This window comes from Elephantulus edwardii, unplaced genomic scaffold (assembly GCF_000299155.1).
Source record: "Elephantulus edwardii isolate Elephantulus edwardi_28Jun2011 unplaced genomic scaffold, EleEdw1.0 scaffold00184, whole genome shotgun sequence".
Lineage (NCBI taxonomy): Eukaryota > Metazoa > Chordata > Mammalia > Macroscelidea > Macroscelididae > Elephantulus > Elephantulus edwardii.
Window position 1 is genome coordinate 6,167,037 of NW_006399934.1, and position 10,948 is coordinate 6,177,984.

General features: G+C 37.3%; 1 non-coding gene across 1 annotated transcript; it reads left to right on the forward strand.

Moving 5' to 3' along the window:
• Positions 1-8,560: 8,560 nt before the first annotated feature.
• Positions 8,561-8,673, forward strand: TRNAL-CAA. Its single transcript has 2 exons — positions 8,561-8,598; positions 8,628-8,673. It is a non-coding gene; the product is annotated as a tRNA-Leu (tRNA).
• The last annotated feature ends 2,275 nt before the right edge of the window (positions 8,674-10,948 follow it).

Below are 10,948 nucleotides of genomic sequence, written 5' to 3' on the forward strand. Positions count from 1 at the left end.
CAAAGTATGTGAGGTGAAGCTTCACCATCTTTGTTTCCAAGGAGCATTCTGGACACACTTGTTCCAAGACATTAAATATAGTACATAATGTTATTTTTTTAAGGTAGAAAGATTTTACATTTTTCAACCTGAAAACAGGCAAAATGCAACAGTATCAGCATAGACACGTTTGTAAGATCAAGGATTAATTTATTCCCGGCCCCCTTCATTTCTTTTTCACCATTTTAACTATATACAAAATTGAAAAGACCAAGCAGTAAATTTCCTAATACTTTTTCCTATTTTCAACAATTAATAGTTTATAACACATTCCATTTTGAATATATCTTTTTAGTCTTGTCTGTATATAAATCATTACATCCTGAAGTACCAGGGATATCAGTGCTGATGTCAAATGGATCCTGTCCTGTTTGAAAGTAAAGAATACCAGAAGAATGTCAATTTATGCTTTATTGCCTATGCAAAGGCATTTATTTGACTATGTATGGATCATAACAAGTTATGGTTAACACTGAGATGAATGGGGATCCCAGAACACTTTCTTGTGCTCATGCAAATCCTATACCTAGACCAAAAGGCTGTTGTGTGAATAGAGCAAGGGAACATGGTTTAAAATTAAGAAAGGAGTGCATCAAGGTTACATCCTCTCTCCATACCTATTTGATCTGTATGCTGAGCAAATTATTTGAGAAGCTGGAGTATATGAAGAAGAATGTGGCATCAAAATAAGGAAGACTCATCAATAACCTGTATTATGCAGATGATACAACCTTGCTTGCTGAAAGTGAGAAGACCTAAAGCACTTGCTGCAGAAGAACAAAGAATACAGCTTTCAATATGGATTGCATCTCAATATCAAGAAACCAAAATTCTTACTACTGGACTGATAAACAACATCATGATAGATAGAGAAAAGATTGAATTTGTCAATGAATTAATCCTTCTTGGAGCCCACAATCAACACCTTTTACACCAGCAATAAGGAAGTCAGGAGATGTATTGCACTGGGAAAGTCTGCAGTTAAGGACCTCTCTAAATTATTGAGGAGTGATGATGTCAGTTTGAGGACTAAGGTGTGTCTGATACAGGCCATGGTCTTTCTGATCACTTGCAAGACACTGAGAATTGGATAATGAATAAGGGTGACAGAAAAATAATTGATACCTTTGAGCTGTGTTGGAGAAAAGAACTGAATATCCTATATATTGCCAAAAGAATAAACAAGTATGTGGTGGAGAGGGTGCAGCCAGAGTGCTCTTTGGAAGAAAAGATGATAAAGCTTTGTCTCACACATGTCAGGCATTTTGTTGGAAGAGACTACTCTTTGGAGAGGGCCATCATGTTTGGAAAAGTGGAGGGGTTTGTGACAGGAAGACCCTCTACCAGATGGATTGACAAAGTAACTGCAGTGGGCTTGAGTATGTCAGGAAGTGTGAGGATGGCACAGGGTAAGAGAGGGTTCAGATCTGTTATTCATAAGGTCACTATGGATCATATGCTACTCAATGGCACCTCACAACAAGAAATATTTATATATAAAATTGTGCTGTTGAGTTACAGGCGACTCATAGTGACCCTATAAAGGAAAGTCCTGGATGCCTCCTGTATAACTTTCATCCTTTCTCCAGGTTCATAGGGTTTCCAGAGGCAAGCTATTATGGAAGTGGATGCCACTCCTGCTTCCAAGCTTGCTCCATCAAACACTGTCCACCATGGGTCACCATTCTCGCATTTGACTCATCAGTGTCACAGTGTTTGGCTTCACAGCAACCACAAGTTACCTCTGTACAGCAAATGGACATACCAGGGTTACATGACCTAGAAGAATGTTTCACCAAAACAGTTAAAGGCAGGCCTGAGGGCCATGGAGTATGAGATTAGAAAATCAAATATTTTTGTGAGTCTCACAACAAATGCAGGTCAGAGATTCTTTTGCAATCTTAAGAAATCCTTCTCTGTAAAGTCAACATAGTTGACTACAGTCAGCTTGTGTTTTAATTTCCGTCTTTTCAAAAAGTTATCAAGCCTTTCAAAATTCCTCTAGGAACTCCAAATTCCTATTAAGTAATAAATATTGTTAGCATTCATGTGTTCAATTATATATTCCCTATTTCAAGTTATTTATGAAAATGTTATTATGTGTCGTCAAGTCACTTGCAACTCACAGAGGCCCTATGTACAATAGCCCTGAAACCTACTCTATCCTGTGCCAAATTTACTGTCTCTGACACACCTACCCTCATTACCCCAGTCACTGAATCACTGATAGTTTTCCTCTCTTTCTCTGTCCCTCCACCCTTCCAAGCATGATGTTCCTCTCTAAGGACTGGTCCCTCTTTGCAACATGCCCAAAGTATGTCAGACGAAGCTTCAGATAAAGAAGACAATAAAGGTAGTTAAGTACTATAAAGTTGATTTCTACACCTGCTGACCCCCTTATATGTTCCCTAGAGTTTTCAAGCTTGTGACCCTTTTAGAAGGGAGCTCTGACAGCCTATTCAGGAAGGGGTTGCTCTACTAACTCAAAGGCAATGCCTAGGCAGTCTCTGGTGGCCTAGACGCAAGAAACTGCTGCAACCCCAGAGGTGAGTGGTTCAAATACAAGAGATCCTCTGCTGGAATAGGAGGAATAATCTCCTCTTTGTACTGGTCAGATCTGATTTGACAGCACACACACACGCACACACACACACACACACACACACACACTTATTTATTTATTTTATTTTTTTTAAAGGCAATGCCTCTCTGCTGGTTCAAATCCATCAGCAGCTTCTGGGAGAAAGTTGAGCAATCTCGTCCTATGCAATTCACATCCTCCAGAATTTGCTGTAAGATCAACTCTAAGTCAGTTCTTAATCAACAGCAATGAATATAGTAGTAGATTTTTCAGAAGTAGTCCCATGGAACCTCCACGTAGGTTCAAACCACCAACCTTTCAACATCTAATCATCACTTAGAGGATTTTCCTAGTCAGTCTAAGGAGAAGGATTTAGTGTGCCATAAAGAATTAAGAGAAAAAGATACAAGACCAAAAAAAAGTAAATGTGTAACACAATAAAGACAAAATAAGGGATATGTAGTCTTGTATTAACTTTTTTATGTGGGAAATCTTGATAATTTTATAGTTCATAGTTTCATTCATAGGGTCACTATGAGTCGTCTACGACTGTACAGCACCTGACAACCACAAGAACAGTTTCCATGAGATGGACCAAATAAATGTTTTACAGTTATGGGATTCTTATTAGTATAAAGATGGATATTTCTGCCTGGATTCATGGTAAGTGAAAACCTTTTTATGGAGTTTTTCTTATTGCAAAGGATGATAACTCAATAAGGAAAAACTACCACCTTTAATAAATAGAAAATTTCTTTAAATACTACCCCGGTAACAATAGCAAAGTTCAATAAGAGAGTAAACAACAAATTCTGGTGAAGTTGTAGAAAGATTAGAACTCTCATCTGCTGATGAGAATGTAAAATGGTGCAACCACTATGGAACGTAGATTGGCACTTCCTTAGAAAGTTAGAGTAGAAATACTATTTGATCCAGCAATCTTACTACTAGATGTGTCTCCTACAAAAATAAAAGCTTCAATTCAACAGGAACAGATATGTGCTCAGATATACCCATGTTCATTGCAGCACTGTTTACAATAGCAAAGAGATGGAAATAACCCAAATGTCAACTGGACAAATGACTGAAAGGATTTCAAGTCATTTAAGATAATGAAGAAGACAATTAAGGTTGTTAGGTGCTTAACTAAAGAACAGTAGTACTATATGCAATAACAGAGTACTGTGCAACACTAAAACACAAAGAATTTGAGAAATACTGCTTAAAATGGATGTATCTAGAGGACATCAAGCTGAATTAAGTAAATGATTGAAATAGTGCATAAAATTACTATTATTTAAAAAACAACAAAGAAAAGCTTATATACAGACTTGCTTTTGGATGATTAGCAGGGGTGATAGTAAAGAAGGCTGTTATTGTTAAATGCCATTAAGTCGACTCTAATTCATAGCAGCCCTATGAACAACAGACCAAAGGGATCCTTGCCCTATCTTGCACCATCCTCGTGATCTCTGATATGCTCAAGTCCAATGTTATAGTCACTGTGTCAATCCATCTTGTTGAGAGTTTGCCCCTCTTTCTCTGACCCTCGATCATCTCTTGTTCCAAATACTGGTTTCTACTGACAAAGTGTTCAAAGAATGTAAGATGAAGTTTCATTATCCTTGCCTTTAAGGAGCACATTGGTAGCACTTGCTACAGTACTGACTTTGTTCTCTTGCCAACCCATAGGATATTTAGTACTCTTCCCCAACACCACAATTCAAACACATCAATTTCTCTTCCATCATCCTTTTACACTGTCCAATTTTGAATGCATAGGAAGCAATTGAAAAAACCATTATTTGGATCAAGCTTGGTCTTTAAACTGACATGATCACTCTTCAATGATCTGGAGAGGTCCTTGACAGTAGATTTTCCAATGCAACACTTCTTTTTATTTCTTTACTGATGTTATCTTGGGTGTTGATTGTGGGCTCCAAATGAAATAATTGGAAACTTCAACCGTTTCTCCATTTATCATAATGTTCTCTATAGGCTCAGTGGTGAGGATATCTGCTTTCTTGGTATTGAAATGTGATCTATATCGAAGGGAATAGTCTTTGATCTTCTGCAGCAAATGTTTCAAGGGAAAGAAGGCAAAAGGGAGTAAATAGACACATACTGAGATGGTTGAAGACGCTCTGGTGGCTTAGCCTGGAACAAGTTGTCCTTGTTAGCAACCAAGGCCAAGTTTCTCTGGTGTTTCAAATTCACCAACAGCTCAATAGGAAAAAGCTAAACAATCTCTTCCCATGACATTTACAGTCTCCAAATATGCAATACAGTGTCAGCTGTAAGTTAAGGTCAAATAACATAAAGAATATATTGTTATTAAAAAGTAAAATACATTTTGACTCATGATAATTAGAGTAGAACTACTCCAAACTAAATGAGTGTAAAAGAGAGAGATGAAGAGAAAAGCAATAATGTACAATAAGGGAATGATGATCACAATAACACTAAAGAAAGGGAAGACAGATCTAGAAGAATTAATGAAAGTAAGAATTAGAGGAGAAAGTGGAAAAAGAGCTGTTACAGTATAGGTATTGAAATAAATGCTATAGAAAAAAATGTATTAATAAAAATGAATTTGGTAGCAAGTAATTGTAAAGCCAAGTGGGGAGGAAGGGAAAAAAAATTGCTCTATAAACTTGAATGACACTACCAACAAAATTGCTTTAACCATGAATGTTGAATTTTGGTAAAAATCAAAACTGTATAAAAAAATACCATTTTTTTACCAATTAAAGTGCTCTTTTTTGTTTTTAATGGTAGTCTCCTTGGTTGAGTGGTTTTGGACATCTAAAATTCTTTGCATTTTTTAAATTTTTATTTTATTATTTTTGTGTGAGTGTACCGTCAAATCAGATCTGACTGGTACAGGAGGAGATAGTCCCTCCTTCCCCAGCAGAGCAACTCGTGGATTCGGGCCGTGCACCTCTGGGATTGTAATTGCAGCTCTTTACCACTAGGCCACCAGAGCTCCTACATTTTTTAAAGAACAGTTTGAGACTATAAAAAGCCTTTAAAACTTTGTTAGATAATCATTGTTCTAGTGCTTCTACTTCTATTTTCTATTTTCAGTTGAAGTTTGAATAATAAATCTAGAAAAATATTTTCTTCACAGCATTATTCAAAAAATGAAAAATTATAATCAATTCAGTGTTCCAAAACACAGTTTTAATATACAATAGTTGATGTTGTTATGACTCATAGTGACCCTAAGCTTGGAAGGAGGAGTGACATCTACGGAAACCCTATGAACCTGGAGAGAGGATGAAAGGCACCCAAGCGTCAAGGACTCTCCTTCATAGGATCCCTATGAGTTGCCTGTGACTCGAAGGCACTTAACAACAACATAGCGACCCTATGTACAATAGCTCTGAACCCTGCTCTACCTTGAGGCAATTTCACTCAGACATTCCTACTCTCATTATCCTTGTCACTAAATCAATCCATCTCATCTGGGCTCTTCCTCTCCTGCTCTGTCCCTCCACCCTTCCAAGCATGATGTCCTTCTCCAAGGACTGGTAACTACTGGCAAGATGCCCAAAGTATGTCAGAGGGAGCTTCAAAATCCTTGCCTCTGAGGAGCAGCCTGATTTTTTCCTTTCCAGAAAAGATGTTTGTTCTTTTAACAGTCCATGATATATGTTCAATACTTTTTTCTAGTATCGCAACTCAAAAGCATCGATTCTTTTTCTATCATCCTTAGTCATTGTTTAGCTTTCTGATGCATAGCAAGTAATTGTGAAGACCATGTCCTGGATCAGGCAGAGCTTAGTCTCTGGACTGACATTGTTGCTCTTTAGTACTCTAGAGAGTTCCCTGACAGCAGATTTCCCCAATGCAATTCCTCTTTCGATTTCCTGGCTGCTGGTACCAAGAGTGTTGATTGTGGACTCTTCACCATCTATTATGCTGCTCCCAATTGGTCAAGTGGTGAGAATCTTTGTTTTGTTGATGTTGATTGAGCTTAAATCCATATTGAAAGCTTAAGTCCAATGATATAAATTTGTGGAAAAGAATATTTATATGAAATGTACTTAGCAGATTTTTAAAAGTGACCAGATTTTTAAAAGGCCAAACAGACTCCATTTTATAACTAAACCCCTGTGTGGGAAATTTTTCAGCTGAAGGTTTTGTTTTCTATAACCCAGAATGTAAATGTGTTGCACTCCATGTACCCTTGAAATGTTTCAACAGCAAAATGCTTTTCATATATCTCTGTGCCCTTCAAGCGTTTCAACAGTAGATTGCAGTAGCAAGTAGACCAGCATCTGGGGCAGGCAAAAGTATAACAACATCCTGACTGATACCAGAAGGTGGGGGATCCTTCCTCCAGGAACCCCCGCTGTGCTGCTAATTAAAGGACCTCACTTGTAATCCTGCAGTGTCTGTCTCCTGATTCTTTTTTTTTTGTAAAAAAGAATGCATTTTATATGACACAGAAAAAGTATTAAAAAATTTATTAGAATTTATGATTACTTCTGAAAAATGAAATTGTATATATATGATGAAAAAATTTTTCTCTACAATCTGTGTGTGCTTTGCAGTTACAGAAAAGAAGATTTATAAATACTGAAGCGTGTACTATGCCTTGTTGGAATCACTGCCTAAATAACTTCCTTCAAGCAGAACTCATGAAGAAAATTTAGCAAGTTCGTATTTTGAGATTAGAGAATGAAAGTTTTCTATACTTTTCACTCGCTATGTTATATTTAATTATAAAAGTAGGGTATGAATTTGGGGTGGGGGTGGGGTGGGCGGGGAGAAAAGTGCAACAATGAATGAATGGAAATCCAAAATCTCTGTAAATGTTCATTGAAATAAAAAAAAAATAGTGTATGAATTTAAGGAAGTTGAAAGAACTGTATCAAACAAGGCCTACTGAAACTTAACCCTACTTCGTGCAGAAAAGACTTAAGTAACTATTTATAGCGGAAAAGATACCTTTTGTGACTTAATAAATATACAAACGAACCTCTCAGGACAAACCTAAAACCCCCAAACCTGTCACCTTCACAGTCCAAAATACAGGAGTGTTTTTTAAAAGCAACACCATTTTATCTCCATCCCATGTATGCTAGGACAGACATTGTTTGACTTAGAAGTATTTAGTCAGTGCCCCGACCCCTAAATATTGTTTAGTGACTGCATAAAAATATTTGAGCAGAATTCCGTTTATTTTACACAAAAATAATTCTGGTTGAAGGAAAGCTGGGGAATATTTCCCAGTCTGGGAAGGGCGACGTGACTCATTTTCTTCTTATCTGCAGCCTCTTTTAAACCATGGGGCCCCTACCTGGCCCCAGACGCCTGGCAAATTTAATCCTGAGCACTGGAGGGAGGTCCAGGAAGGTCCGGGACATCGTTCTTGGGATTTTGCTCTCAATTTGGGGGGGATCTACTTGCCCCTAGATCACTGCATCATCCGGATTCGCCGGACTTCACATCTGTTCTCCATGTTCAGCGCTCAGGAAAAACTTAACAGGAGTAGCAATAAAGTAAAAAATACTACATAGAAAATGTTTTTGTTTTGTTAGGGTTTTGGTTTTTTGTACCTGATCATCTTCAGAAGAAAGTAAGTCTTCAACCGAGGTTACCCTTACAATTTCATTGAGAATGAAATGGTTGGAAAGCCGATTAAGCGGATTCCTTCTTTCCTCATTTCCTTCTATCTTTTTTAGGGTAAAGCTGTGCATAGTCTGTATATTTAGGCGCTCTTCTAGAGATAAGAATGGCAGTTGAAAGGCCCAGAATTATCTGGTTTTAGCTAATATTGTCTTCTTTGAGAGCGGTTTTTAGTCCATTAGGTGGCTTTTCTTTCTGGCCATTACCCAGCAACTGTGACATCACGGCTTTCACGGGGAAACGTCAGCAGCTCTGTTCACGTGATGTTTCATTTGAGAGCTATATTTCACGATGCCACAGGGTGTCAGGATGGCCGAGTGGTCTAAGGCGCCAGACTCAAGCTTGTATGAGCTTCCTCTCGCAGTGGGGATTCTGGTCTCCGGATGGAGGCGTGGGTTCGAATCCCACTTCTGACACAGTTGCTTTTTATATTTTCTTTACCACAGTTTCTCTATTGTGACCATATACTGTTCTTAACAGTATATTTTAACAATTGCCAACTTATAATTTAAAAAAAGAATGGAAACTTCACAGCAGCAAATAACAAAAAGTGAGAGTATCGCGATATTGTTTGAAGCCGCGAGATTTGGCGTTTAACACTTAAAAAAGCAGTTCACGTCTCTGTTTCATCGCGAGATGATCTGAGAGCCGCGAGACTAAGACCCTGTGAAACTGTGTGCTTTACGTTGCTGGGGAAGCGAAAGGGGTTGGCCGCTGAAGTTTCACCGTTCTGCTTCAACTAGGGTCACATATCAGTCTCCTCCGACGACAGCAATGCTTTTTTTTTAATAACCTTTACTCTTTACTCACTTGGGCTATTCCCTGATTTTTCTTTTAACACTTTCCCACAAATGCCACTCATCCTGTAGTGCTGCTCTCTTAACTGCTACACAGATTTTTTTCCTCTGTTCTCAAATATGAAACTAGCCCATCAACATTTCCTTGGTATATTAATGCACATTTACATTTATGTTGGCAGATGATAATTACTGTTTCGGTAAAAATAGAATGCCCTATAGACTCCTGACACAAATGTATGGAATAAAATAGGTGAAAATTCTGTCTTCTCCAATAATTGTACGTACTATTAACAGTTTCTTTACGTTCTTTGCACTCATTCTTTCTGAAATGTGGTATATAATCATCATTCTCTAACTTTTAACTATATATCTTGACACCATTCCATGTGTACATTCCTTTTCTTTGCAAAGGAAATAATACAAATCATCCCACAGTACTTAGCCACTTTTTCTGCTGACCTTTTATTTTCAGCAACCATTCATATTAGTCGATATTGTTGTTAGGCGCCATCCAGTGGACTATGGCTTTTAGCGACTCTATGAACCACAAATAGAAACCTTACCCTATCTGTGCCATCCTCAAGATCTATGCTATACTCAAATCTATTGTTTCAGTCACTGCGTCACTCCATCTTATTGAAGGTCTTTCTCGTTTTTGCTGACTTTATTTTTTTCTCAGCACGATGTCTTTTTCTAAGGATTGGTACCTCCTGACAACATGCTCAAAGTATGTGAGGTGAAGTTTTGCACTTCCTCCGAGACAAATGTGTCTTTTTTCAGTACTCTCTGCGAGCATGGTTGTTTCAGGAACTCTACATGTCAACATTTTCTTCTTTTAGGAGAAGAATGAATTTGAGTCTTTGACATCTGGACCTATGACAGCTACTGAAAAGTCATAGGATGTGAGGATAAATAAACAGAAAACATGAAGAGATTGTCTTCCCAACCCCTTTTTTTTCTTTCATCACTTACTTCTAAAAACTTGGAAAGTCCTTTTTTGTCTCTTAGAAAAGTACGGGGTGGGCGAAGGAAAAGTATGTGAATCAAGATGTTTCCTCAAGGTTCTGGAAACCATTCGTTGAGGTACAGTCATCAAGAAAGATCTACCCATTGCCTTCCAACTTCCTGGGAGGAGATTACCATGACTTCAGATATCTTGTAAGAAAAATGCTAGAAAAATTAGTGATTTTACCTTGAAAACATAAATATAACATATTTGATCCACTTAACTGTATAATGGTAAGTTTTCTTTCTATTTTTGCAATCTCATTTTCAGGTTACCTGTGAGGTATCACGTTCTAGTTTAATACTTGTTCAACAGTAAAAGCTTTCTTTCCCTTCTATTTTCATGCAGAGCTTTTCTATATTGAAGGAGGTTTTATTTTTAATTATATTTCCCCAACAATAGGTAATATGACTATCCTTGCTTTACAGATGGGAAAAAGACCCAAGCCCCAGAGAAGTTAATTGTTCAAAGTTACTTGGTCAAAAAAATGTTCAAATAATTAGCTTTTCACCTTGGCTACACATTAAAAGTACCTTCTAAAAAAAACCAAAAAAACAGATGTATGTATCCCACTTTAATTGGTCTAAATATGGTCAATTCTAGTTGTTTTCAATGTGCCTCTAGTTTTGAGAACTCAAAGAAACAAGTGAATTGATGAGCTAAACACGAGCTAAATTTATTTGTGTTTATAACTGTAAGCAAAGTTATGGGGGGAAATGGAAAATTGTATATTCTATACAGTAAGAAAATTTCTTTGTTACCTGGCTAAGTAATCTAAAATTGTGCTAAATTTTGGCTATATGTTAAAGGAAAAAAACTCTGGGTTTTTGTTTGTTTGTTTTTAAAAAAGTTGATGCTAAGACTTCAGTCCAGACCAATAGATTA